Source organism: Sinocyclocheilus rhinocerous, unplaced genomic scaffold, assembly GCF_001515625.1.
Source record: "Sinocyclocheilus rhinocerous isolate Xijiao unplaced genomic scaffold, SAMN03320098_v1.1 scaffold451, whole genome shotgun sequence".
NCBI lineage: Eukaryota > Metazoa > Chordata > Actinopteri > Cypriniformes > Cyprinidae > Sinocyclocheilus > Sinocyclocheilus rhinocerous.
Window position 1 is genome coordinate 274,208 of NW_015657491.1, and position 10,100 is coordinate 284,307.

Genomic DNA, 10,100 nt, shown 5'->3' on the forward strand with positions numbered 1-10,100 from the left:
ACCCCAGCGACTTAAGACTGGTTTTGTGCTCCAGGGTCACATTTAGACAAAAAGGTTCTTATATGGCATCGTGAAGTACCTTTATTTTTAAGAGTGTAGTCAGTAACCATGATTACAAACAAGGGAATAATTATAGGGCTATGTCCGAAATCACCTCCATACCCTTAAATAGAGCACTATCTGAGGGGGACAGCCATTTGTAATGGTGTCCAAAATGATAGTGGGCATTATCAAGTGCACTCATTTAATCCCATAATGCACTTCAATAACAAGTGAACAACCGATGTACACTCAACGGCTAGAGAATACCCATAATGTACTGTTAGGGTCAACGTGAAGTGGTGTTTGCAACTCATTTTACTTCCGCATCGTGTATTTCAGAGTGAAACTGGAATTTCAAAGAGAAAAAAATGAACCATCAGGAATGGATTGGGTGGTGAAAAAAAAGAGTCAAATGTCAGCAGAATAGAAAAGTTGTTTCTTTAAATTCTTGTTTTTTTCCCCCTTCAAAATAACATTCGTTGGAATCATTTTGAATTTCAATGGTAAATAGGGTACATTTTGATTTCATATAGACCCTAATGCCCATGCCGAACTGGCAGGAAGAGCAAAGTGTGGATATGGAGACTGGAAAGAATGAAAGACCATGAGAACTGCAGACTCACTGCAACTCCAAATCAAAGCAGATGGACTCATTTACAGCCAATTAGCCGCTACACTTTAAGAACGGCCTCACCTACACAATTAAAGCAGTTACAAAAAAACCTCCCCACAGCTTCAAGAAAGCAACCCCACCCCCAGAGCCCAGATGGGAGGCTGGAAAAGTGGTGCTCGGTGTAGGGCAACAATGGAGGAGAGGCCCACAGGCACGGCCAGAAGGCTGGAGCACATAAAAACACAGCAGACAAGAGAACAAGACACGCAACGCAACCTGATCTCAGGGTGTGATTCACACAACTCCGGAGTGTTTCACATGATGGAGTTCAAGATATTTTATTGGCTTGTCCTGGTTCTTATAGGTTGGGTAGGAATGTGAGATCCTCCCTGTTTATGAGAGCTTCCATGAAGCTTCTATTAATTCAGTTTGATCTCTAAACATCAATGCTTACACTATATGAGGAATGTAAATGTCTGTGTTTTGAGATTGTTTGTTACAGCTTAAATTAACCAAAAGAATGTTCCAGAGATTTGGACAATAAGGCCATGTTACTAAAATGGGAAGCACACTTGTGTTGTGTAGTAAGGGTGGCTGGACAGATTGCCTCACAGAGAGAATGGAAATCATGCTGGAATGTTGCAGGAAATTTGGGATTATGTGTGAATTCAGTTTTGGAAACACAAACTGGGTGGTATTGTGTGTGTGTGCCAGTTTAACATCTGTCGTGGATTCAATTGGCATGAATTTATCTCTCTCTCTCCCTAATTCTGTGAAACACACACATACTGTATGCACATAAACACGCAAACCACTTTATTTTCAAGTATCAAGTATCTAGAAACACTGAAACAGTCAAGTTCAAACAACTAAACGTGGTTCTTGCTATAAGGTATCATTATTACTATAGATAAATGTCTTAGGATTGGTAAATTTTGGAGTTCCAACTATCTGAGTTAAAGCTGTGAAATACAAAACCATGCAGGTAGACCGTAGTTTGTGATGTATTTCAATCAACACTGTTTGAGCGAGATGAGAATAATCTATAGCTTCCACTTTATTAAATAATTAAAGTTGATAAACACTGGAAAACCTTCTCCTCCTGTTTGGATAAATATACATTTATTCATTATTCATTCATTCCACCATGGAATAAGCGGAGATTATCAGGGGTGGATTTAGTGAATTGGGGGCCCCAGGCAAAATATAGAAATGGGGCCCTATGCATTTGCACACATTTACCTAGATCAACCTTGAGGTTCCTTTTTTGTTGTGATGCTTGCTGCTGCACAATGGTGCCCCATAGTTGTGTCCAATGTTTCTACATTTTTCATGTACATGTTATAATGGCTTTCTTTCCTGTTGTACTGTAGACCATGAAATAGCAACTGATTTACAATTGAGATACAGGTTTTCACAAAAACAAAATAAATTATAAAATGATAAACCTCACAATTAGCCTTTAAACCATTTTTTTAAGAAAAAGGATGAGTCAGAAGTATAAATTAATATATTTATTTAAAACGGAGTTATGTGGGTGGATTTTCGCATTGGTCTGAACAAAAACTGCAGACTGGCTTATTGAAAATGAAAATTCATTCTCTGCCACACGCAAACGGTTGTCGTGGTAATAACCACAGTAAACAGTAACCATTCGCGTGTCTGTGCTTAATGCGCATCTCATATATGAAAAGCATTTTAGCGGGCCCTTGGCTTTTAGGGGCCCAAGGCAGTCACCGACCTTTGCCTAATGGTTAAGTCTGCATCTGGAGATTATGGTCATTTATGTTAATTTCCCATTACTCAGTGCTTTCCAAATAGACCTTTTATGAAACATTTTATAGTATCAAAGTGTAGGGTGTAGTCCCGAATGAATGGGATAAACTTTCACAGGCGAGAATGTGTTTTGTGTGTTAACATGTCAATATTACAGGTTTTTAAAACTATGGTAACATTTTGATGTCATGTTAGCTAATGACTTTGTATTGTTTTATTGTGTTAGTTTAGCAAAATCATCTGCTAAAGTCTATTGCAGATATAAATATCCAAACATGTGTATAACTACGGTTGCTGACTCGCAGTCATCTTGACCTTTGCTGGGTCCCAATGTGCCTACTTATACTACGCCCTTAAAGTATGTACTTTTTTTGGTGAGGAAAAAGTTCACACTTTTGAGTGTGTAGTAGAAGAGTAGGCAAGCTTTGGGACATACTGTCATGTCATACAATTGTGTCTTTATCGGACCGCTCTGTCACACACACCCTGTCACTGTAAACTGGCCTGTCAATCATCTTGTCACAGTTAGCATTCTCCATATTTCATTTAATTTAACTTCCTACCGTATAGGAGAAAAAATAAGTAGCACGTTGATCTGCCAGCCGTAGGTCTTTATGCAGAGAACACTGCTCATATTTTTTTTGCATAATACATTTAATGGTCAAACGGATGTTTATAAACGTTCACATTGTTGTTGCAGATGAAATATAACACAGATAACATTAAATAAATATTTTTACCAGGTTAAATGTTTATTATTAGTAACTCAAACCCCTTTATCTAAGCCTCTCTACTTAACCATCGGTTGTGCACCTCTGCCATGTTTGTAGATTTTTTTAACGCTTCTTACTCGTGTTTGTAGTTCTCAACCGAATCATTCATCAAAGTGCAATGGATTGTGGGCAATATTAGCCATTAGAGTGTGCACGGATCCACACTTCAAAAATCTACCTGAAATAGTAGACCATCCGGGGACTTCTGGCATACTCTTTTCAACATACTATGCTTTGGGACACACATATTCTAATCTCACATACTATTAAGGATGGATAGTATGAACATTGGGACGCAGGGCTTGAGTGTTAAAGGAATGGCTTTGACCATTCCAATATAGCGGACGGCTTATGTATAGTGGTCTGTAGCACCATTGCTACATTTTGAATCTGCGCACACACAGAGATCACTACTGTACCGAGAGGCTTTCTATTGGTCGGTGCTGAAAATTAATTCACCAAACCTGAACCTGATGTGAAATACTCATAGGGAAATTTCAATTTGATTTGAAATGGCTGAATTTCACACATTTTTGCCAAGCAACGGTAAATCTGACCACACTTTTTCTGTCATGCTCCTTTACTGGCAACATTGAAAATGCCAGATTCATGATTAATTAAAAAGTTCAGTGCGACTCCCACTAGAGGGCAAATCAGTTTATAACTGACTTGTGTGTGAACAGAACCAAATTTACTAATAATGAAAAATGTAGTTTTATATACTCTTTAAATCAGGTTTCATAGCAAATATAGTTTATCACGGTGAACTTCAGCCACTCTCAGTTATGATCGGTGCTGCTTCTGTATGGTGACAGATTGTTTTGTTTGTTGTTTCATCACCTTGCCAACTACTCATCTTTTGCATTGTGTAGCATGTTATTGAGATGGTGGCACCGATAGCGTTGTTTCAATACTCCTTTTTATCCCCAACACATTGTCCTGGCCTCAAATGGACTGATATTGAAGTTGTGCTCAGACACGTTGCTATGCATACAGTGAGATATGTTTCAGTTGACAGACAACACAGACTTCTTCAGCATTTTTGTATTAGTCTAAGCTCAGTACAGGAATGTAACTGCGGCTCTTTGTCCTCATTCTCGCTGTTTTTCTCTCCTCTAATCAGTCTTTCTATCACTCGTCCAGCCTCTGCTTGACTCCTTTTGTGATGGTCCACTTCATCTCAGTTATAAACAAAGCCCCCAACTTGCCGTCATCTACACCAATCGTTTAGTCTTTCACCTTTCTTCCCTCTCTCACCTCCTCGTCTCTGCACTTTCATCTGTTCACTCCTGTTTTAGAGGGATTACTTTGAATTAGCTGCACGTTAGCCTGTTAACAAAGTAGAGTGACCAGCTGCTAATTAGGTAGCTGACTAGTTCCAAAACCAGTTTGTTTTTTATTGCCAAGATGGTCTACCAGTTCTTGTTTCAAAACACATCAAACCTGCTTAAACTGGATTTTCCTATGGCAACAAAAAGTGATGCTTACTTTTGTAAACAAGCAGCAGATTGAAATGCTTACACCAGATGAGCAGTTTAAATAAAAGTGCATTCAGTGAAGATGGTGAGGAAAACAATGATGAAGTCAGTGACGATGGAGTCAACAATTACAATAAGAGATGACAGTGAGGATGATCTAATGATGATAGTAATCAGTCATATTTCATTTCAGCTCAGTAATTATTCACAGCCTCAGTTCCTCTTAAGTGTCTGTTTATAGAAGAACCGCCCATGTTACTTCCCTGCTTATCCTGATTGCTATCAAACCAGCAGGAATTTAACCCTCAGATCTACACACTATAGCTGACAGTCTGGAAAGAGAAGATTGATTATAGACGTTGCCCTCAGGTAATGAACGCAGTACCACAAATGCCCTCTTAAAAGAGATAGTTCACCTAAAAGTGACAATTCTGTCATCATTTATTCATCTCATATCATTTCAAACCCGTATGACTTTCCTTATGTGTATGCATTGAACACAAAAAAAGAAAAGTTTTGCACTGCTTTCCCCCAAAGAGAGCGATATTACCAGGCCTCCTCAGTATCTGCTCAGTCATCAGTTTGTCTGCTGCACAGTGTCTACAGTCTGGCTCCAAACGTCTTATCAGAAGTCCTCTGTGACTTATACAATAACCACACACACACAAGCACAGATGCATGATATTGTCTGATGCAATGCTTTTGACAGGTTTGTTAAATTTAAATGTTTCTCATTATATACACTATAAACACTTTAAAGGAGATAGACATGTTGATGTTTGTGAAAGATGTTTTCTCTGTTTTGGAGGGTTGATTATTTTTTACTGTAAATCATCCCATATTTATTGCACCAAAATTTGTTAATGCTTTACTATATTTAAAGGTGGATAATTTTATCAGTTGTTTATTGCAACAATACATAGCATGATTTGTGAAAATTTAACTATATTGAATGACGTGGCATAGACTTCTTCATGGCTAGTTTTTGCGTATTTCATTTAATTTGACAACACGGAGGCTGCACCTGCGCGCTCACTCACAACTCTCTCAAGCCTCGTTCACTCCGTCAGCGTCTTTCAGCGATCATTTTCATAACAGGGACGCTAAACATTCTTGCAAACTGTCTAAACTGAATTATTTACGTCATGCAGGCATTCATATGAGGAGTTTAACAGCAAATTAGTCATTCAAAGAACAAATTTTATTTTTGAACATGAAAATTTACCTCGGTGGCCTCATAGCTGGTTACAGGCCTGTTTAGAACTACAAATCAGTGTACTTCAGATGTTAGGCCTGAAAAAAAGGGGGAAAAACTTAATATGCAAGTGAATATCATGCATTTACAAATGCTTGGCAAGTGCACAGCAAACTGTACATACTTCACGTGTTTCTGTGTTTTACTGTGGCAGTAACAAACCTCAGTGCTCACAAGGGGGTTTAAATGTTTGTGTTAAGTGGATGTGTTATTATTCAGGTAGTTTGCTAAACATTTGGACCGTTAAGCTAACTTTAACAGCTTTAACGGTTATTCCACCATGACAGTAGCTCACTGAAAATAGACAACTTTTTGTAGAAGACAATGCAATAAATAATATGTGGATAAAGCTATACATCTCATGTTTGCATAGCATCTACAAGCAGAAGCTAACTGCGCTATGCTAAGCCAAACCCAAACACTAGTAAAAACAGTTTACATTAATGCCTGCTATAGAACCCATTCTGTGAATGCATATGTGCTTGCATTGCATTATTAATTGCACTTTGACAAATTTCAGAACGCAATGACATATGAAATCTAGTTTGGGTAGCTGAAAGCTGTGAGGGATTTGATGGAGATGGATGCTTATTTAGAGAGTGCAAAGGAAAGTGTTTTAGGAAGATGGGCAATTAATCATCTCTTTTTGCTGAATTCCTTTATTAGTTTTTGCAATGGCCTGCACATGGTTAAGAAAGGGTCAAAAGGGTATTTTGGGCAGCAAGCTGAAATGTTCAGACCAAAGACCATGTACCTTTTCAATAATAACAATATGTATGTCATGCCATCAGATTCTTACAATAGTGCTTAATAGAGTAGAACTCTAAGAAAGGGTCAAAAGGGTATTTTGGGCAGCAAGCTGAAATGTTCAGACCAAAGACCATGTACCGCCATGTCATGCCATCAGATTCTTACAATAGTGCTTAATAGAGTAGAACTAAGGCCGCGTGTCCACCAAAGTGTTTTTTTTTTTCCAGAGGCTAGCATATTTTTTCAATTGTTTTCAATGGGAGTGCCGTGTTTTTTAAAACGGCAGGAGCATGACGGGGTGCTGCGTACTCTGCGTTTTATTTCTCAGTGCTGAGAGTTTAAGAATGTTCAACTTTGTGTAAAACACAGCGCCCATCACTTTTCAGTCAGCCGTCCAATCACAGTGGAGGAGGGGCGGGACTAATACCACACCGACCAACCATCACACCCTGCTTGTACTAAGACTAAACAACAATGGAGAAGTAATATTGCTTGTCTCCGAGTATTCATGTCTTTACCAGTTGGAATTCCCTGACTATCACAATATTGTTATTAAAAATAACGCTTGTGTCTAATGATGTGTCTGCTATATTACTTCAGCGGATATTCTGTATCATAGCAACCTCAATATATCAACCAGGGCCGTAGCTGCGGTTTGCTGGGTTTTTACATATCCCCCCTTTAAGGGCGGCTCCAGACGCCCTAACATAACACCCACCCCAACCCAAACAAAAATCAAAATGTCCAGGACGGTGGTGGAGCAGAGGCGGAACAGGGGGAGGGATGGGGGGCCAGGCCCGTGAAGGGGAACAGGACCTGGATCATGGCATGGACTCTGGAGCGGTGGTGGGCCTGGACTGTGGAGCAGGGGGCAAGACCATGGGCCGTGGAGCAGTGGCAGGCTTGAACCATGGAGCAGAGGGCCATGGTGCAGTGGTGGACCTGGGCAGTGAAGAAGTGGTGGACCTGGGCTGTGGGCCGGGTCTTGGAGCACTGGCAGACTGTGGAAAAATGGAGGACCAGGACCATGGAGCAGTGGAGGACCTGGACCCAACCATGAAGGATTAGGGAACCAGGGTGGAGCCAGAGACCAGGATGGAGCCAGCAGAGCAGGAAGGCAGGGCGGAGCAGGCGGGACAGAGGAACCCCATGAAGGAGCAGATGACCACCAGGGTGGAGCCGATGGAGCAGGCGACCAGAATGGAGCAGGTGACCACCACAGGTCAGGAGGCCATGGAGGAGCAGAGACATGGATGGACCACCTGGCCGTGATAGTCCCGCCTTCTAAATTATTTATTTATTTATTTATTTTTTGTTTTGAAAACACAATTTTTACATTTTTAATGTATTTTTTGTCATTTTAGGAAAAAAAAGTTTATTCCCATCTCCAATTTTTTTAAATGTATTTTTTGTCCCTTTATGGGCCCTGTATCATTCACAGATCTGCAGTGAGTATGTTTCAGGTCTACAACACCACTGTTCTGAAATAATTGACACTAATGTGCAAACACGCACATTCACAAGCATAATCTCTGAGGTCAGATGCACTACCAAAAACTGAAAACCAAAAGATCAAGCACAGAGATACTGAAGTGACTGTTTATCAAGATACTCACAATTGCACACACACACACACACACACACACACACACCGAAGGAATAAACAAACCACAGTTTGACTGTTTAGAAAGATGAACGAGCAGGTGAGCCCAGCACACTTAGGATGGAGATTCTCCTGACCTTGCTTGATCAGTTTCTTCCATAAACACACACACACACACACAATCACACATACATACACACACACACATACACTGCCCCTATTGTCTGTGTGAGCAGGTGTGTGAACTATGATAACGAGAGAGATGAGCTGTGGTTCAGTGAGGTGGGGCTTCCTCAGAGGAGATGTACTGGCATTTACATACACACATTTCTCACACATACACACACGCACACAGCTCTCAGGACTCACTCTAGCCCTGCCATTTCCAGGTTAGCCAAAGCGAGCTAACTCAGGCTTATCTAATCTGAGCCTGTCCGCTTTTTCACAGTCTCTCGGTTCATAGGCCGCATGACCCCTTCCCTCTTGGCTTTTTACGCCTGTCTGTTTCAGATACACCCCGTTTGTGTCATACGCATCTGTGAACACCTCGGCAAGAGTCGTGACAGAGAGTTCAGAGGCCATAGGAAGGGCTCGCTCCTCTTTTCACCTTTTTGTTAGAGATATCACTCTCTCAAATGCCAAACCAACTGACATTTAACTAGAAGAAATTGATTCACACTGACAGCAAAGCATCTAACAAAACATACGAAAGTGAGCACTAGAAAAGTACTAAAGTTCTTAAGGGGACAGTTCACCCGGAAATGAAGATGCTGTCATCATTTACTCACCCTCATGTTTGTATTTGAATGAGATTTGACATATGTCAGAGGGCAAGATAATTAATAATGAGTGAATAATGAGTTTTTGAAGTGAAACTGCCATTCTTATGACTTCAGAACTTATATTAGACATGCAAAAAGAAAAAAGTTAAATGTAAAAAAAAAAAAGTAGTATAGCACAAAATTCATATTAACTGCTTGCACCCGTCTTGTTCACGTTCATTGTTTGGAAAAGAGCAGCATGAACATCCTGCATAATATTTCCTTATGTGTTTCCCGTATGAAGGAATATCATGGAAGGACTTTTTTCTATGAACTACACCTGTATTAATCACAGAACTCTGAGAGCTCAAACACAGAGTGAGAGAAAGAAAAGAAAGTCTTCTAACTGTGATCTAAATCCTGGCCAGTGTCTTGAAACTTTAATTGTGTGCTCTGCTACTGATGTCAGTCTGCATGTGTTTGTGTGAAGGTGTTTCTATCTGCATCTGTTCCTCTTCACAGGGTGCTAATGAACAGTCAAACCCACCTGGGCTGTGGGGGGATATAGATAGATGGATAAAGAGAGAGAGAATGAGAGCGGAAAAGTGCAATGGATGCAAGAGGACAGATATTACAGTCCTTTAATCAAAGTATCCAGGACATGCCCTAGACATGCCCTAGATCTCACTAACATCTGACTGAATGGATCTATCATGAACCAATGAAAGAATGGCTGAAATACTTTGGTCATTAACATCTGAAAACAAAGGATATGCCTTCTTTAATAAAACAATCACATAATCTGTTTGAATTTCATTAAAGTGAATATGTTAAATAGCACATAAATAGAAATTGATGTTAATTTTAGTAATAAATTATCTAGTAATAAATGATTATTCATATTTAACATCTGCAAAGGATATGCCTTCTTTAATAAAACAATCACATAATCTGTTTGAATTTCATTAAAGTGAATATGTTAAATAGCACATAAATAGAAATTGATGTTAATTTTAGTAATAAATTATCTAGTAATAAATGATTGATTA